The following is a 21,734-nucleotide window of genomic DNA, read 5'->3' on the forward strand; positions in this document are numbered from 1 at the left end:
ACCTAAACTGCTCCTTCTAATCCCACCCCCGCTTCCATTACGCTACTCTGATTTTGGCTGTGCTCATCAGGAATCTTCGAATAAATCAAAATATCATCAATAAATACTACCACAAATTGATCCAGATATTCATGAAAAACCTTGATCATAAGGTCCATAAATGCAGCAAGAGCATTGGTTAGTCCAAATGGCATAACTAAAAATTCAAAGTGACCATATCTAGCTCAAAATGTAGTTTTTGGAACAGCTTCTGACTTAATTTTCACTTGATGGTACCTTGATCGGAGATTGATCTTAAATAAGACTTATGTTCCCTGGAGTTGGTCAAACAAATCATCTATACGTGGTAGTGAATACTTGTTCTTAATTGTCACATTGTTTATTTCCTGGTAATCAATGCACATTCTCATCGACCCATCTTTCTTTTTAACAAATAGAACCGGTGCTTCCCATGGTGACACACTGGATCCGAAGAACCCTTTATCCAGCAACTTTTGTAACTGCTCCTTCAATTCTTTCAATTTTGCTGGAACCATTCTGTATGGAGTCTTAGAGATCGGTGTTGTTCCTGGAAGTAGGTTGATAGCGAACTTAACTTCGCGATCAGGAGGCAACCTAGGTAAGTCCTCCGAGAATACATCAGAGAATTCCCTCACTATTGGGATATCCACAAACTTTAATTCTCCCTTTGGTGCTTCCTTCACACATGCTAGGTACCCCTGACATCCATCCAAGAGTAGCCTTTTTGCCTAAATAGTTGACAATATTTGTGGCGAAGAGCGCACGCATAACCCAAAAAATTTGTACTCCTTCTCTCTAGTAAACACTACCTCTTTCTTGTAATAGTCTATACTAGTATAGTTGGAGGCTAGCCAGTCACTACAAGAAATAAGGTTATTAATGATGGTTTTAAACTGTCACTAATACTATTAGTGATGGTCATCTCAGTATTAGTGACGGTTCTAGTTTTGTCACCATATCTGCAGATACTAATACTTATTAGTGACGAAATATTCAAACCATCACTAATAATAGAGTATTAATGATGGAAGAAAACCGTCACTAATAGCCTACGACGGTCACTATAAAATTGCACATATGGCTGGCTCAACTTTCGTCACTAAAGCACATGTATTAGTGATGGATTTAATAATCGTCACTAATATGACTGTAGTAGTGACGGTTGAAAACCATCAATAATAGAATGCTTTTTAGTGACGATTATTAAAACCGTTACTAATAATTGACTATTAATAATGACTATAGAACCATCACTAATATTTGACTGCCATAAGGTTGATTCTATAGTGCAGTTTTGGTCATTTAGTGATGGTTTCTAAACCATCACCGATACTTCATGTCACGCCCTGAACCCGTGAGTGGGTCCCAAGTGTGATTTAGTGACCTAACCTATCTCTGTATCAATAAAAACATACATGATACTACACTGAATGACGGTCTGACCTCGTGGGGTACACATACACCTTATACACATTCACATACATATTCATACTCATCAAATACGCAGCGAAAATGTTCTTTCTAGAAATACATCATACCATACCAAAGTCTATACATAACTAGAATACACGTTTCCAAATACAGTACATACTTTGAGGGTCTACAAAACCCAACAATGACAACCCGGTTACAAAACTCGTACTTACACAAGTACTAAACGCAGACACCCACGCTTCCGGACTCTAAGATGCTAGTTTTGGCTACCCAAAGGACCTGAAAAACATTTGTATATTTAGGGTGAGACACCTCTCAGTAAGGAAGAAAGCAGGTTATATCAGTGTGTGGCATACAAGTGTTATTTCAACATAAAAGAAAACACAATACAGTTCCAGTACATACGATACCAAACATACGGTCAGTGTCGTCGCACTCAAGCACCCGATACCCTGTAATAACCGAAGCCTCATAGTGATATCGTTGCCAGTATGGTGTCCACTCACACCCATCAGTGACTAGCCAAAACAAACAAGTGATATTTCACACCCTCGGATATAAAGTCAGACACTCTCGCCCACGGTAATTAGCTGAGACATGGCGTCAGCATATGGTAATTAGCAGCCCCTAGTTGATTTACAAAACCTGGAACAATTTTGGAACTCATGTCCCTATACTCATCAGCGTACAATAATTAGCCGCCCTTAGTTGTTTTACAAAACCCTAAAACATTTTACATGCAACATTTCATTCCACACTTATTTGAGTATACAACATATCATATCGTTTTCAATTCGAGAACTATGTTTAATACAAATACAGGCAATACTACATTTTTATACAACATACAGTTTTTCTAATAGAAATAGAGATGATACTTGAAACCCCCAATTTTCCCAAAAATTGTAACCCAAAAATCCCGCATTTTATTTTATAGATTTTTCCAAATAAGTAACCAAAACATACAACAATCGTAAACTACATGTTTACCGATTTCTATTTCCAAAAATAACTGATATAAACAAAATCCTCTAACCTTTTCTCGATTACCAAAATACAAACTCTACAGCTCCAAAACTACAAAATGAGTCCCCAAAACCTAAACATCCAAGAACTATACTTCACTACAATTCTTACTACTACACATATTCCGAAACGAAACTAAAATCAGACCCTTACCTCGGTTTTGGGCCAAAACCCGAAAATCCTCGAAATGACTTTCCGATCCGCTAAAAACATAGAGTTTCTCCTCTTGATCCATGTGGTAACATCGGATCATTGCTTTCGGCAACAGACGGCCCGAAATCCGAGAGAGAGAGAGAGAGAGAGAGAGAGAGAGAGAGAGAGAGAGGATTTTGATTTCTTCCTCCTTAAGTAAAGCTAAAAGATATTTATAACCATTTGACTCGGCCAACCTCGTTGACGAGATGGTGCATTCGTTGACAAATCATCCACACATTTCGTTGACAAATCGGCTCCTTCGGTGACAAACCCTATTCCGATATTTTACAACACATTAGGTATCTTTTCGTCGACAAGGCTCTGAATTTCGGCGACGAAGAGTATGAGGGCCTTCGTTAATGAGAAAAATGGCTTCGTCGATGAAGCCTGCAAAATTTACCTTTTTACCCTTGTGTTATTTATTAATATGAAATTCTCAGGTCAGGTTCTTACAACCTCCCCTCCTTACAAAAATTTCGTCCTTGAAATTTGAAATCTCTTATTTACCAACTCACCTACATGCCCAAACGCATACTCGACTCTAGGAAGATCTGGTGGCCACTCACATAGCAGCCCTGTCCCAAATACATACATACCCTTAGTTATGGTGGAGGAATACTATGGTTACATACATACACTATCTCGGGAGTTCACAATATTGCAAAACTCTCCCAGAGACTAACCACACAACACTACCATGATAACAGAATACTACATACATACATACCCATACCAATCCTACTATCGAAACTACAACTCATAACAGCTACAGATATTTTCGGCATATTTCTATTTCTAACTCCCAAGAAGCTTTCTTAACTGCATAATTCCGCCACAGTACCTTCACTAACGGTATCTCCTTGGTACGCAGCTTCTGAACTTTATGGTCCAGAATTTGAACGGGTATCTCTTCATACGCCAAAGCATCCCTAATAGCTAAAGACTCGTAATTAATCATATGCGATGAATCCGGCACATACCTCCTCAACATGGATATGTGAAATACATCATGGATCCTCAAAAGCGCTGGGGGTAGTGCAATCCTATAGGCCATCGAAACCACTCATTCCAGTACCTCGAATGGTCCGATATACCTTGAGCTCAGCTTGCTTTTCTTCCCAAATCTCATCACCCCTTTCATCGGAGCAATTCTCAAAAATATCTTACCCCTAACCTCGAATTCCAACTCACGACGGCAAACATCCACGTAACTCTTCTGCTGACTCTGAGCTAATTTAATCCTATTCCTGATCAATCCAACCTTCTCAGATGCTTACTGTACGAGTTTGGGACCCAATATGTGCCGTTCACCAACCTCATCCCAAAACAAAGGAGACCGACACCTCTGACCATACAATGCCTCGAACAGTGCCATCCCAATACTAGCCTAAAAGTTGTTGTTATAGACAAATTCCACTAATGGTAGAAACTGAATCCAACTACCACTGAAATCTAATACACAAGCCCATAACATATCCTCCAAGATCTGTATCGTCCTCTCTAACTATCCATCAGTCTGGGGGTGGAACGCTATACTGAGTGTAAGTTTTGTCCCCAGTGCTTCCTGTAAACTCTTCCAGAATCGAGAAGTAAATCTCGGGTCTCAATCTGAACAATGGACACCTGTACCCCATGCATTTTGACTATCTCCTGCACGTACAAACATGCTAACCTACTTAAAGAGTAGCTAACCTTCATCAGTACAAAATGAGCAGATTTGGACAACCTGTCCACGATTACCCAGATGGCATTCTGCTCGTGTAGTGCTGATGGTAATCCGGTGATAAATTCTATGGAAATATGCTCTTATTTCCACTCCGGAATACTCAATGGCTGCAACGGCTCTATCGGCCTCTCATGTTCAACCTTTACCTGCTGACACGTTAGACATTGTTCTACAAATTGAGCAATCTCCCATTTCATGCCACTCCACCATAAGAACTCGTGCAAATCTCGATACATTATCGTACTACTTGGATGCACCGTATACAAGGAACGATGCGCTTCTTCCAGGATCGTCCTCCCTATCCCCCTGTCGTTTGGAACGCACAGCATGGTCCCAAACCTTAGTACACCTTCCTTGGAGATGTTAAAATCGACAACCAACCCTTGCTGCACTTTCTATACAACCTTGACTAACTCCGCATCATTAGCCTGCGCGGCTATAATCCTCTCAAATAATGTCAGCTAGATCACCAAGCTAGTAATAAAAGTCTGATGATTACCATCCACCAACTCCATGCCAAGACTTTCCAGATCTTGTCTGATATGATGCTGACTTACTACTGCAAATACTGACGCATGCTCTGACTTCCCACTCAATGCATCCGCTACCACGCTAGCTTTCTCCAGATGGTTGCTAATGATGCAATCGTAGTCTTTGATCAGTTCTAACCACCTTCTCTACCTCATGTTCAACTCCTTCTATATGAAAACGTATCTGAGGCTCCTATGGTCCGTGAAGATCTCACACTGTACACTATACAAGTAGTGTCTCCAGATCTTCAATGCATATACTATTGCCACCAACTCTAAGTCGTGCGTAGGGTAATTCTTCTTGTATTCCTTGAGTTTTCGAGAAGCATAAGCAATTACTTTCTCCTGTTGCATTAACACACATCCCAAATTCTTTAGCAATGCGTCGCTGTAAATCACAAAACCATCATCCCCAGATGGGATAGTTAAAATCGGAGTAGTGACCAGTCGGTGTTTCAACTCCTGGAAACACTGCTCGCACTCATCGGTCCAATCAAATCTCACACCCTTTCTCATTAACCGTGTTAGAGGGCCAGATAACTTAGAGAATCCCTCCACGAACGGCCGATAATACCCAGCCAGTCTTAGAAAACTCTGAATATCCTGTATGCTCTTCAATGTCACCCAATCGACCACTACTTCAATCTTACCAGGATCAACTGAGATTCCACCCTTCGACAATACATGGCCTAGAAACGCGACCTGATTCAGTCAGAACTCTCATTTTTTCAACTTAAAATACAACTTCTTTTCTCGCAGAATCTGAAGTGCCAACCTTAGATGGTTTTCATGCTCTTCCGAACTCCTAAAGTATGTCAAAATATCATCAATGAATACCACTATAAACTGATCCGGGTATTCATGGAAAGCGTTGTTCATTAGGTCCATAAATACCGTCGGAGTGTTAGTCAACGCAAAGGGCATGACCAAAAACTTGTAGTGACCATATCTAGTTCGAAAAGCATTCTTTGCAACATCCTTAGTCCTAACTCTCACATGATGATACCCTGACCGTAGATCGATCTTCGAAAAGACCTGCGTTCCTTGCATCTGGTCAAATAGATCATCTATACGAGGCAATGGGTATCGGTTCTTGACTGTTACCTTGTTGATCTCACGGTAATCAATGCATATTCGCATCGACCCATCCTACTTCTTCACGAACAATATTGGAGCGAAACACTTGATCTGATAGAGCCATTGTCCAATAGTTCCTGAAACTGCTCCTTTAACTCTCTAAGTTCAGCTGGAGCCATCCGTTATGGAGCTTTAGAGATTGGTGCCTTACTTGGTAGCAACTCGATAGTGAACTCCACCTCTCGATTAAGACGAAAATTGGGTAAGTCTTCTAGGAATACATCCGAGAATTCATTAACCACTTGGATGTCTTCAAGTTTCAGATCATCTCGAGGTGGTTCCTTCATGCAAGCTAGGTATCCCTGACAACCCTCCAAGAGTAACCTTCTCGCTTGAATAGTCGACAAAATCTGTGGCGTCGAATGCACACATGATCCCACGAACTCATACTCTTGTTCCCCACGAGGTCTGAACACTACTACCTTCCCAGTATGACATCAAATCCATTCCCAGTATGACATCAAATCCACACATGTCATATACTACTAGGTTCCTCAGTAGCAATCTTCCCTAAGTAACCACTGGATAGTTTCCTAATATCTTACTACAGATTGTCAGACTCCTAGTCGGTGTAGCCACAGACAACCATTCATCCATCACTTGGGTTTCAACCCCACACAGTTTCACAAAACTAGAAAATATAAATGAATGGGTTGCTCCCGAATCAAATAAAACAACAGCTCTATTCGAAAGCAATAACATAGTACTCGTCACCACGTTCCCAACGTGTTCCGCATTTGCTGGAGTAAGGGAGTACACCCTGTCGGAGCCGTGTTTGCCTGATAGTTCCCCCGAAGCATCTGATTACTTACACAGTTCTGACTCTATGCAAGAATATCGCTCCTCTATGCCTGACAGTTTCAGGATATGTGGCCCAGTTTGCCATAGTTGTAATAGCTACCCCAGAACGGCTGGCATTCACCATCATGCCATTTATGGAACTTGGCACATAGTGCAGAGGATGGATCCCTCTGAGAACTCTGCCGCTCGGTATTCTGGAGATAGCCCGAACTATAGTTCTTCTTCTTCTTCTACTGTCGCTGTCGAGGACCAATCTGAGAACCAGAAGATACTGGCCTCTTCTTCGATTCCCGTACCACATCATCCCCCTAAAGATCAACCTCAACTATGGTGGCTTTATCCACCAGAATAGAAAATGCTCGGATCTGCAGCATCCCCACAAGCCTGCGGATGTCCTTCCTCAGACCCTTCTCCAACTTCTGAGCTTCTCATACTCTTTCGAGACCAAGTACCACACGAAACGAGATAGCTCAATATATCTGGCAACGTATCTTTGCACCGTCAGGGTTCTCTGAGTCATGCTTGAGAACTCATCAGCCTTCGCGTTGCAAGTAGAAGCTGGGAAGTATCTCTCGAAGAATACTTCCTTGAAATGGCTCCAAGTCATACCAGATGGACCAGATCTCTACTTCTCCAGCAGACTCACAGCTGTCAACCATCTTTCCATTTCTCCTACCAGCTGAAAGGTAGAATAGAGAACCTTCTGTTGGTCAGTGCAGTGCATAACTTTCAATATCTTCTCGGTCTTCTGTATCCAGTTCTCTACCACTATAGGATCGGGTCCTCCCATAAATGTCGGAGGGTGCATGTGGGTGAACCTCTCTATGGTACAACCCGTAGTGGTAGGAGAGTGCTTATGTCTCCTAACACTCTACCCGATCTCTCGCATAACCTGCCTCGTTCAACCCCGAGGCACAAAAGGAGACTCGTCACTCGCAGTCCCCTCGGAACCACTATCCAAGTTGTTATCCTTGGGTTCCATTCTGAAAATAGGATAGGAATCAATTATAATTCCTATATCGTACATAGTTAACATAATCATTGAAAGCTAATCATGTTAACTACAACTCTCATGGGTCCAAGTCTGTCCTACCACATCGACACGAAACCATCAATGGTTTGCCATGATTTTACTGAAATCGTTATTCTAGGAAAAACACAAACATCGCCAATGAGTCCCCGTCTAGCAACAAGACAACCCTCGACCTACTCTACCCATTTCCTACATCCTATACTCTAGTATGTACACGTAACTACGCCTAACCAAGTCTACAAGACCTAACAACCTGGTTAGCTCTCATACAAACCTATCACGCTTCGAACCCGTGAGTGGGTCTCAGGTGTGATTTAGTAACCTAACATGTCTCTATATCAATAAAAACATACATGATACTACACTAAATGAGGGTCCGACCCCGTGGGGTACACGTACACCCTATACACATTCACATACATATCCATACTCATCAAATATGCAACACAAATGTTCTTTCTATACATACATCATAGCATACAAGAGTCTATACATAACTAGAATATACGTTTCCAAATACAGTACATACTCTGGGTGTCTACAAAACCCAACAATGACAACTCGGTTACAAAACTCGTACTTACACAGGTACTAAATGCAGCTAACCGACACCCACGCTTCCGGATGCTAAGATGCTAGTTTCAGCTACATGAAGGACCTGAAAAACATTTATGTATTCTGGGTGAGACACCTCTCAGTAACGAAGAAATCATATTATATCAGTATGTGGCATACAAGTGTTATTTCAACATAAAACATAACATAATACAGTTCCATTATTTTCACAATTCAGTTCCAGTACATACGATACCAAACATACGGTCAATGTCATCACATTCAAGAACCCGATACCCTACAATAACCAAAGCCTAAAAGCGATATCGTTGTTAGTATAGTGTCCACTGACACCCATCGGTGACCAGCCGGAACAAATCGGTGATATTTCATACCCTCGGATATAGAGTCGGACACTCTTGCCCAAGGTAATTAGCCACGACATGGCATCAACGTATGGTAATTAGCTGCCCCTAGCTGATTTACAAAACCTGGAACAATTTTGGAACTCATGTCCCTATACTCATCAGCGTACGGTAATTAGCTGCCCCTAGCTGTTTTATAAAAGCCTGGAACATTTTACATACAACATTTCATTCCACACTTATTTCAGTATACAACAAATCATATCGTTTTCAATTCGAGAAATATAGTTTAATACAAATACAGGTACGATCATCTCAATACTGCAGTTTAATACAACATACAGCTTTTCCAACAGAAATAGAGATGATACCCAAAACCCCCAATTTTTCCAAAAAATATAACTTGAAAATCACACATTTTACCCGATAGATTTTCCCAAATAAGTAATAAAACCATACATACAATCGTAACCTACATGTTTACCGATTCCAATTTCCAAAAATAACTGATATAAATAGAATCCCCTTACCTTTTCCCGAATACCAAAACACAAACTCTATGGCTCCAAAACTATGAACCGAGTCCCTAAAACCTAAACATCCAAGAACTATACTTCACTACAATTCTTACTACTACACATATTTCAAAACAAAACTGAAATTGAACTCATACCTCGGTTTTGGGCCAAAATCCAAAAATCCTCGAAACGACTTTTCTATCCGCTGAAAACATAGAGTTTCTCCTCCTGATCCACGTGGTAACGTTGGATCGTTGCTTCCGACAACAGACGGCCCGAAATCCTAAAGAGAGATAGATAGAGAGAGAGAGAGAGAGAGAGAGAGAGAGAGAAAGAACATTCAAGTTCTAGAGAGAGAGAGAGAGAGAGGATTTTGATTTCTTCCTCCTTAAGCAAAGCTAAAAGATATTTATAACCCTTTAACTTGGCCAACCTTGTTGACGAGACGACGCCTTCGTTGATGAAACATCCACACATTTCTTCGACGAACTAGATCCTTCAGCGACGAACCCTATTCTGATATTTTACAACACGTTCGGTATCTCTTCGTCGATGAGACTTTGAATTTCGAAAATGAAGAGTATGAGGGCCTTCTTCGATGAGAACAATGACTTCGTCGACGAAGCTTTCAAAATTTACCTTTTTACCCTTGTGTTATTTATTAAATCTGAAATTCTCGGGTCGGGTTCTTACACTTCATCTTCCCATTATTAGTAACGATTTTGCAAACCGTCACTAATGCTTTGAAAAAAATTAATTTTTTTTTAAATTCCTGTAAAAACCTTTAATTACATTTTAAAATACATAAAATTGAACTTGAATTGCTAAAACATTCTTAAATTATTAAAAGTTAAAACACAAATGGTTCAAAATTAAAATACATACAAGCACAAATTCAAATTAAAATATGCAAATTAATTCTTTTTAGTTAACAAGAAATATAGGAAAAGTAAAAAGTTGCGCGCATTTGACCCAACTAAAGTGTTTGGTATCGTCGTAGTGTTCAGAGAGCCGCAAACCCTACAAAATAATAATTTCATAAGAAATTAGCTAGCTAGTATACAATGTTTGAATATATATATATATATATATATATATATATATATATATATATATATATATATATATATACACACATAGCATGATTTTGTGTTCATAACCAAAGAACAATCCATATTTAATCATAAAGCTTTAAAGACGGGTATGATGTTTAGAATTTTCGGAAGAGCCTGGATTCTTTATGCTCTATTTCTAAGAATGGTGCTTGGCTCTTCTATATATGTTTTTATGCATCCATTTTCAATTTAGGATGAAGATCAATTCCTCCCACTTAATGTATGCCCTTTATGACCATTTTATCATTTTTTTTTTTTGGGAAAAATCAACTAAAATTTACTCAGCATGCCATCTATAAATGGAGCATTTTTTCCATAACAAAACATACATACAAGCGTGAAGCAATTCAGTATACTCAATATTTCAGTAAAAATCCATTCAACACAAATAGTTCAGTATATTCAATATTTGGCAATGTTCCATTCAACACAAGCAGTTTAGTATGATCAGTCCAAACATTTCATACAAACAATCAAGTTAAGTAGGTCCTTGCAAGCATCAGTTAAACATAATTTTTTTTCATTACAAAGTTAAAATAAATAAAAAGTACAAGATGATTTGCATCAATACACCAAAATAGATGCAAGTAGTTAGTAACATCCTTAAGAGAAGCAACGAAAAAACTTTCTTGACTTCCAAAAACATCATCAGTTTAAGAACAAAAAGTGAACACTATCCTCGTTACCATCCATTTCTCCCCCTTTGCCATTATCAAAAACAGGAGGCTGTCACTGCTGATGATCTAAAAATGGTGCTCAACTCCTCTATATATGTTATTATGCACGCATTTTCAATTTAAGATGAAGATCAATCTTCATTTAGCAATCAGTCATCCTTTCAATAAAAATTTAAGCATGCATCATATTATAAACAATTAGCACTTGATTTTCGGGTTTTGATTATTTTGGGAAAAATTTTAACAAAATTTCAGCAGCATACCATCTGTAAATAGAACATTTCCAAAATATATAAATCAAAGAGAGTATACCAGATAGCCTAGCAGTTTTCTATTACATAAAAAACATAAATCACTACATAAACCATGCAGGTGGCATTCCAGATAAGGCATGCAATCCAATAGCTCAAATAATAGTTCATACAAAATATAAATCATCCATCAAAGAAATGTAATCATTCACTCAATTTGCAAAAATAGGACACAAATTTTCACCTGTTTATTTGAGTGTGTTGGCCTAATAAGGCTTATAATTCTTATTATGATGATAACAAATCAAATGATATGTTTAATATGTTTGAAGCAAAAGTTTTCAAGAAAATAGTAAAGCTCAAGTGCAAAAGGAAGTTTATGAATTATATATACATATATATGTGTGTATGTGAGTGTTGTGTGTGCTGTATTACAGTGAGCAGCATAGTGTGTGTGTGCAGGGTGTGAGTGTGTGCGTGTTCTGTGTGTGTGTGTCCTGTGCGTGTGTGTGGGTGTTTACAAGGTGTGTGTGTTTGAGAGAGTCACCGAGGGGTTGCCGGAGATGATGGCTTGGCTCGGTGGTGGCTTCTCGGGTCTGCAGGGCTGGCGGTGCTGGGAGCTGGAGTTCAGTGTGGAAGGAGCAGCAGCAGCAGCAGCAGTTGCAGAGGGGGATACCGGAGGAGTGGCTGTTGCTGGAGAAGGTGACCGGAGAGCTTAGGAGCCTAAGATGACGGTGGAAATTCTAGGATGGTGCTCGGCTGTTGCTGGAGAAGGTGACCGGAATTGCAGGTTCGTCGGAGTTGCAGGGACACAAGGGGCCGCCGGACTGGATCTGGGAATGGTGCGGTGGCTGGAGGATGGAGCGGCTGCTGCGTTTTTCTGCTGGTGACCGGAGACGACGTGAGTGAGCGACGGGGCTGAGGTGTGGTGCGGCAGGGGATCAAGAGCAGGAGCCTGAGGCGGCTGGGTTGCTGTGCCGTCGAGTGGGAGGGTGGCCGGAGGCTTGGCAGTGGGGCGAGGTGAGGTTGTTTGATGCTGGCTCGACTGTTGTGACGGAATGGGAGAGAGGGACGGAGGTGTTGAGAGATGAGGGTGTGGGAATGGATGGAGGGTGGCGGTGCTGCTGTTGCAGCGAGAGAGAGAGAGGTTTAGGTCTTTTTTTTTTTTTTTTCCTTGGCTTGCTGCCGGCTGTCTCTGTGTAGCGCCCCCGGCTCCCCCCTTTTATAAAATCTCAACCCTAAAAATTCTTTCTTCTCCTTTCCTTTTTCATTTTTATTCCCTTCATATTTTATGGTAATAATATATATAATAGTAATGACAAAAATAACTAATAATAATAATAATAATAATAATAATAATAAGATAAATAAATAATAGTAATAATAATAATGATAATAAAGATACTAAAAATAATAGTGACAACAAAATAATAACAATAATAATAATAATAATAATAATAATAATAATAACCGAAATAAATAATAACAATAATAATAGTAATAACAAAGATAAATAAATAAATAAAATAATAATAATGATAGTAATAATAAAGGTAAACATACTAATAATAATAATAATTAAAAATAATGTCAATAATAATGAAAATAATAAATAATAATAATAACAAACAATATAAATAGAAATAAAAATAAAAGTAATAATAATAATACTAATGAAAAATAATAATAATAAAAAAGATAATAGTAATAATAGTAAAAAAAAATACTAATGATAATAATAATAATAAAAATAATAATGAAAATAATAATAATAATAATAATAATAATAAAGTACTATTAATAATACTAATGAAAAAATAATAATAATACAGAAAATAATAATAATAATAATAATAATAATAATAATAATAATAACAAGATTAGTGAAGATTAATAATAATAATAATAATAAGAATAAATAATAATAATAATAATAATAATAATAATAATAATAATAATAATAATAATAATAATAATAATAATAGTAATACATATATTGGGCCTGGGTAAAAATGGGGTGTCTACAGCTGCCCCTCTTTGTAGGATTCGTTGCTTCAAAGTAAAAGTAAGATCTCTCCTACGTTATTTGTGGCAACAAACCTGCAAAGATAAAAGACGCTGATTTTGGACCAGGCCCATTGTAACGGAAGAGACCAAAATGATTTGTGAAAACCGATTTGCATGTATGCTTGAGAGCACATGAGAATGACTTGCGTCGAGTGTAGGAACCCAAGCTATAGTTCATGAGAGGTGACTTGCACCGGGTGTAGGAACCCGAGCTATAGTTCACGGAGGGGTGACTTGCACCGAGTGTAGGAACCCGAGCTATAGTGCACGGAAGGTGACTTGCACCGGGTGTAGGAACCCGAGCTATAGTTCACGGAAAGGTGACTTGCACCAGGTGTAGGAACCCGAGCTATAGTGCACGGAAGGTGACTTGCACCGGGTGTAGGAACCCGAGCTATAGTGCACGGAAGGTGACTTGCACCGGGTGTAGGAACCCGAGCTATAGTTCACGGAGGATGACTTGCACCGGGTGTAGGAACCCGAGCTATAGTTCATGGAAGGGTGACTTGCACCGGGTGTAGGAACCCGAGCTATAGTTCACGGAAGGGCGACTTGCACCGGGTGTAGGAACCCGAGCTATAGTTCACGGAAGGGTGACTTGCACCGGGTGTAGGAACCCGAGCTATAGTTCACGGAAGGTGACTTGCACCGGGTGTAGGAACCCGAGCTATAGTTCACGGAAGGGTGACTCGCACCGGGTGTAGGAACCCGAGCTATAGTTCACGAAGGGTGACTCGCACCGGGTGTAGGAACCCGAGCTATAGTTCATGAAGGGTCAATAAGATGGGACCGTGAATGGTCAATAAGATGGGACCTCGATGGGTCAATAAGGTGGGACCGCAAAGGGTCAATAAAGTGAGACCGTGATAGGTCAATAAGGTGGGACCACAAAGGGTCAATAAGGTGGGATCGCGATGGGTCAATAAGAATGGGACCGCCAAGGGTCAATAAAGTGGGACTGTGAAGGATCAATAAGAGTTGGACCGCAAATGGTCAATAAGATGGGACAGCGATGGGTCAATAAGGTGGGACCGCAATGGGTCAACAAGATGGGACCGCGATGGGTCAATAAGAATGGGACCGTGATAGGTCAATAAGGTGGGACCGCAATGGGTTAATAAGATGGGACCATGATAGGTCAATAAGGTGGGACCGCAATGGGTCAATAAGAATGAGACCGTGATAGGTCAATAAGATGGGACCGCAATGGGTCAATAAGATGGGACCGTGATAGGTCAATAAGGTGGGACCGCAATGGGTCAATAAGAATAGGACCGTGATAGGTCAATAAGGTGGGACCGCGAAGGGTCAATAAGATGGGACCGCAATGGGTCAATAAGAATAGGACCGTGATAGGCCAATAAGATGGGACCGTGATGGGTCAATAAGAATGGGACCGTGATAGGTCAATAAGGTGGGACCGCAATGGGTCAATAAGATGGGACCGTGATAGGTCAATAAGGTGGGACCGCAATGGGTCAATAAGAATGGGACCGTGATAGGTCAATAAGGTGGGACCGCAATGGGTCAATAAGATGGGACCGTGATAGGTCAATAAGGTGGGACCGCAATGGGTCAATAAGAATAGGACCGCAAATGGTCAATAAGGTGGGACTGCAATGGGTCAATAAGAATAGGACCGTGATAGGTCAATAAGGTGGGACCGCGAAGGGTCAATAAGATAGGACCGCAATGGGTCAATAAGAATAGGACCGTGATAGGCCAATAAGATGGGACCGCGATGGGTCAATAAGAATGGGACCGTGATAGGTCAATAAGGTGGGACCGCAATGGGTCAATAAGATAGGACCGTGATAGGTCAATAAGGTGGGACCGCAATGGGTCAATAAGAATGGGACCGTGATAGGTCAATAAGGTGGGACCGCAATGGGTCAATAAGATGGGACCGTGATAGGTCAATAAGGTGGGACCGCAATGGGTCAATAAGAATAGGACCGCAAATGGTCAATAAGCTGAGACCGCAATGGGTCAATAAGAATAGGACCGTGATAGGTCAATAAGGTGGGACCGCGAAGGGTCAATAAGATGGGACCGCAATGGGTCAATAAGAATAGGACCGTGATAGGCCAATAAGGTAGGACCGCGAAGGGTCAATAAGATGGGACCACGAAGGGTTAATAAGAATGGACCGCGATGGGTCAATAAAAGTGGACCGCGATGGGTCAATAAGAGTGGACCGTGATGGGTTAAATAAAAGTGAATAAGATAATCAGAATAATTTGGATGAAACTGCTCTTATGAATGAGGTAATCAAGAAAGCTTTGAGGTGATCCAACACCTCGATTTCGTCGTGAACAACACCAATTTTGGATGTGAGGGTCGATGCCCTAATTTTAAGGTAGATGACTCAATTTGGACCAGGGAAATGGCTACTTTGTATGGGGGATGATGAATCGGGTACGAAGTCTTGAGATTTTTTTGGAAAGTGTCCTCAAGCATAGGGCTCAGAATTATTCCATTGGGGATTATCAATCGGGAATGAAAACATGAGTTTCTTTGGCTGTCTTTAGATTACCCTTTTGAGACTCAACAACCAAGGGGTCAACTGCCACAGTTTCAAAGTATGTTAATCTGTGCATTGGGGCCAGCTGCCCCAATTCAAAATACGTCTAGACCAGAATGGCTCAGTCAATGAGGCAAAAGAATTATTCAAAAGTTTATTCAACCAGGCAAGTGTGATTGAATAGTGCTCTATTGCTATATGTATGCATGTTGCTACCTAAGATGCTAGAATGCAGTGAAATGTTATTCTGTGTGCATAGTGATGCGTGAATGCAAAGATGTATGCATATTGAATGAGATGCCCTTTATATTTTCTTTCTTATGCAATGCATGAAATGTATGGTAATGAATGAAATGCATGGTAATGAATGAAATGCATGGTAATGCATGAATCTTTTCTCTTTCCAACATGCTTGTAATCAACAACCCAATCTCTGATCTTGGGTGTGCCTGCTGATTCTGGCCATGTTTCAAATTCCAAAAAGGCACTCAAAATCTGCCCTAGTATTTACATGCCACTGGTCATGACCCTGTTTTTGAATTTGCTCCAATGAACTCAAAAATTGCCTAGTTTCGATCCTCATCCACTGATATTGGCTATGTTTTCATCATGCACTCTGATATGACGGCATCGGAATTAGTCCAAACAAAACTCAACCCAAAATCTGCCCCATTTACCATCGTTTGTTACTGATATTGGCTTCAAATTTGACTTTGTCACGAAGGCACCCCAAATCAGCGTCACTAGAACTCAACACGGAGTTTGGATCATTTGAGTGCATCTGTAACTATTCTTAACCATTTTACCTGTCTTTTACAAGGATCCTCTTTTGGCGGATGTGTCAGTGATTAAGCCTTTTTGACCATCCGTCCTCCTTTTGGAGCTTTTGAAGAAGGGAATTTTTTTTTTTTGCACGAGGAATGAATGATCATGCATTTAGGACATCAACTTGCTAAATTAAAAGGCCATATGCACAAAATAGATGTTTTACTGTGTTCACATGCTATTTCAACGGAAAATTTCATACCAGTATTCGAGAACCCTATGATGATGGTGTTAACTTTTCGAACTTTATAGCTGATTTTCTTCTTTCACCGATTGCCCCAGTTTTATTGGGGGACTATTCTTCTACCTTATTCTACCGTGAAACCATTGGGAACCTCTTGTTTAATGGTTGCCCCTAGTTCAGCCAAGTCCGACCCATGTTTTGATCTCAAGATGGTCTTTAAGACTCGGGACGAAACGTAGGCTGAGGGATACAGGTTTTCAGAATAAAAGGGAAACTAAGGCTCAAAAATCCCATCCCATAATGATGTTTTATGCTCCCAGTTTGAATTGAGGCACTTGCAAGATATTGACCGAACTTGTCATTTGGACAAGTTGCCTACGTACCCTTTCAAGATTAGGTCATTACGTAGTTCAGACACAATAATGCGTCTGACAAATCATTTGATACAACAATGTATACCAATCTGGTCAGGACTTTCATTTGGACTGTAATGCAGGCTAGGGTTTGGGTTAAAGAAGAAAAGAGTTAAATAAGGCTCAAAATCATCGATTTTAAGGGTAATTTGGTCAAAGATCACATGTGTAGTATGTCCCTTATTTTTCTTTCTTCTTCCTTTTTTTCTTCCTTCTCTTTTATCGCAACTTTTGCTTTTCCTTTTATGAAGGAATCTTAACTTCATTTTCATTTGAATTCCATTTGGGACTGATCATTTTCTTAAAACTGCCCCAATGTGGGGTGTGATCCTTTGACGGGTTAAGAATTGAATTTTTCAGGCTCAAAAAGGGCTTTGCAAGGGGTTTCTCCTTTGCCTTTCTTTTGGGTAGTAGAAAAAAAATAGCCTGCCATCCTTTTGGTAATGATTATTGTGTCAAATGACTTGTCAAATGCTAAGGCACCCAAACCCGAGTTAAATTTCTGGTGAAGTGACTTTTAAGAAGAATTAGTTTAACAATCAAGCTCAAGTGGGTTAACAAATGGTAAATCAATATTGGGTTCCTTTTAGGGATAATTGATCGGCCAAAGATGGCCATCTATCATTCGATTAAAACTTGATTAGCGGATTGACATGGAACCAACACATATTTTACTGAGGCTTTCAGAACTTCTTCGCAGTATTTGAACTCATTGTTTCATCTTCCTTTATTTTCGTCTTGTAGCTTTAATTTTTCATAACTAACACCTGCTTTTGGTTCATGAATGCTGGTATTTTATTTTCCTTATCTTAGCAAGAAACACGAGTAAACAAAATTTTGGACATTGAACTCTCGATGCAAGTGATATATGAAAATGCATAATTTCATTTCTTTGATAGAAAATGAAACTTCAGAGACAAAACCTTTAATAAATTGCAACAAAAGAAAATAAAAGCATCCCTGAAGGGGGCGAACAATCAAAAGCTTGCCACTTGTATTTCTCTGTTTCCAAGGTCAAAAAGTCAACCCATTTATTCAGACTATATGTGGAATATTTCTGGTTCAAAACTTGTTGTACTTTTCTGACTGATCTGATCTTCAAAATATTCTTTTAATGTTGCACAACAGGCTCCTCCACGTCAATTGCCAATAGACCCAAATCTCTTAAGGTTTGTACTTTATGCTTGAAATGCCAACATTTCTCGATTGAATGACCTATTGCCATAGAATGATACTCGCATCGAGCATTTGGGTCGTACCACCTTGGGAAAGGGGATTGTAGTAACAATCCTGGTATTGGTGCAACCATTTGAATTTCTACCAATTGAGAGAACAATTCTGCATAAGTCATCGGAATAGGTTGAACTTCTTTTCTCTTTCTTTCCATTAGGGGGCTCCCTCCCGTGTCCTGAACATTCAGCTGCCTTGAAATAGGCTTAGGTTCGAAGGAAACTACTTGGGGTTGCGCACCTGAATGCACTATCTGATGGACTATGGGCTTGTAAGCAAAATTTTTATTTGTCCACCGGGTTTTACCCTCTTGGTAATGATGCCCCTGAATCATCTGTGCTTCCTCATCTTTCTTCCTCTTATTCGAGTCAGTTTCTGCATCACCACTTTTGGTTCTTCCGACTTTGATGGCCGTTTCAATTCTCTCTCCAGTAGAAACAATATCCATAAAGTCATGTGGGGTTGCCCCTAGGAGATGTCCGAAGTAGGGATCTTTCAATGTATTCACGAATAGGGAGATAGCCTCCCTATCTTCCACTGAAGGGCTCACTTGGATGGACATGTCCCTCAATCTATATGCATATTCTCTGAATGTTTCGTTAGGTTTCGTTTGCATGCTTTGTAGGGTCATGCGATCAGGTGCCATTTCTATCACGTGGCGGTACTGAGCTATGAAGGAATTTGCCAGATCTTTCCAAGTACGGATTCGAGCTCGATCCTGCTGAATGTACCATCTGATAGCTGCTCCAGTCAAACTATCTTGAAAGCAATGCATCATCAACCTCTCATCATCGGTGTGTGCAGCCATTTTCTGGCAATAAAGGCGCAAATGGGTTCGAGGACAGTGGGTTCCATCAAATTTTTCAAAATCCGGCATCTTGAATTTTTGCGGCAGAGTGACCTTTGGCACCAGGCAAAGGTCATTAGGATCAACGGAGTCAAATGTATTATACCCTTCAATTGCTTTCAAACGCTCCTCCAATACGTCACAACGACGCTCAGACTCAAATCTATTTATCCCCATATCAGAAGTTGCTAAGGGGGAAGTCTCTGCCACTGGAAACCCTTGTGCTGGCACAGTTGGGATGAACGGAGGTATATTTGGCATTGGATCCCCCATGACGCCCGGTGGTGGAGCTGATGTTTGTCCATGATTTAGGGTGAACCTTGGAGGGTGAATAGGGTCCGTATCTGTCTCAGGATCATTCTGTACCGATTTTCCTTTGTTCATCAACAATTCCATAATTTTGCTCATTTTTTCAATCAATTCTTCTTGTCCTTGTTCTATGCCCAGGATCCTGTTTTCTAGCTGTTCGCTCATTTCTCTTGCCTTTCTTCGGGTATTGTACTGATGTGTAGTGGTCTCAATTATTGCTTTTTGCTACTCAAACGACTTCTTTCCTTGAGAGAGCTGTGGACCAAAACTTCCTTTTTAGAACTGAATGCATGATTATGTAAGGCATAAATGTGTGAGTATTTAATGCATGACCATGGGATGCAATAAATGTTTGTGCATGGATGTAACTAGTGCAATTACTCATACAAATAGAGATATGAACATGCATGTGACCTATCGTGGATGATTATGTGTGAAATTATGCATGAAAGCATGGATGCAATGAATGTTTGTGCATGGATGTAACTAGTGCAATTACACATACAAATAGAGATATGACCATGCATGTGACCTATCGTGCATGATTATGTGTGAAATTATGCATGAATGCATGGATGCAATGTAACCTAACTAACTACTTTGTCAGCATTCTAGGAAAAGTCCCACTAATGAGAGATTTCAAGATTAAGACAATCATTGATGGGCCACAATTTCAATTCAATTCTTCCCTCAATCATTCTTTTCCTTGATGACGGTCCATGTACCTTAGATTCTATGAAGGGTCAAATTATGATCTGAGGTTGGGGTTGACCCAGGTTAGTCAACCCACTGGATTTGTTCAATACGGGCTTGTGGACTTTAGTGTCCACTTGGGCCTCAAGTATATTAAAATATGGGCTTCAATATATTTCATGATGGGATCAGGCCCTAGTTTTAAAAGGACTTGGGCTTGGATTGCTTAGAAAATATTGGCCCGAATTTTTGGGTAATAGGGCCGAAGCCCATTTTTGGAAATCTGGGTTTGACCCTTTTTGAAAATCAGGCCTGAGCCGAGTTTTTACTTAGGAAAAGGTCGAGCCTCGGTTTGTTTTTAAAGAATTGGGCCTAAGTTATTTGAAAAGGGTTGGGCCGACCCATATTTTAAAATGCTTGGCCCAAGTGCTTTATTTTTATTTTTTGAAAGGATGGGTCATGGTCTCATTATTGGGCTTTTTCAGAATACTAACTAAGTAGTATGTATGTCTAAATGTATGTCAAATGCATGATATAATACAAAGTATTTCACAACATATATACAATAGACAGCATGGTGATAAGGATGTCCCAACCCAAGGTAGGTATGTATATACGGGGTTCGTCATGACACTATCCTAGTTAGGGAAAATTATAGACAAGTATGTGCGAGTAGGCTCTAACCCTATTGACAAAAGGTTCCCAGTTTGGAATTCCATCCTCCCCCATTGGGGTCCGAATAAAACCCACACTGAGCGGAGTGGTTTGCGGGTCCCATCAAGCTCTGCCACGAAGGGACTGACGCTATTACACTCCTGTCTAGTCCTAGTAAGGAAAGCTCGGGTATAGAGCGTGAGAGTGTGTGAATTTAATTTTTAACCTAATCCCGCTACCCCCACATTTATTCACATGCTATAAACAATATGGAAACAAGATATCTACAATTAATATATATATTCAAAAGATAAGGAAACACAATATATGCAATTAATATGTTTATTCACAAAAAATTTGGAAACAAAAAATAAGGAAACAAAATATCGGTAATTAAGATGCTTATTCAAAATATCTTACAATTAATATGCTTTATTCGTAATATTTGGAAACAAAATATCTACAATTAATATTAACAAAATTAGGAAACAAAATATTTTTACTTAGTTAAGGTTATTTGTAAATTATGGAAGTAAAATATTTACAACTAATCAAAGTTATTTACAGATTACAACATTCACAAAATACTGAGTAATTAAAAGAT

Source organism: Malania oleifera, chromosome 6 (assembly GCF_029873635.1).
Source record: "Malania oleifera isolate guangnan ecotype guangnan chromosome 6, ASM2987363v1, whole genome shotgun sequence".
Lineage (NCBI taxonomy): Eukaryota > Viridiplantae > Streptophyta > Magnoliopsida > Santalales > Ximeniaceae > Malania > Malania oleifera.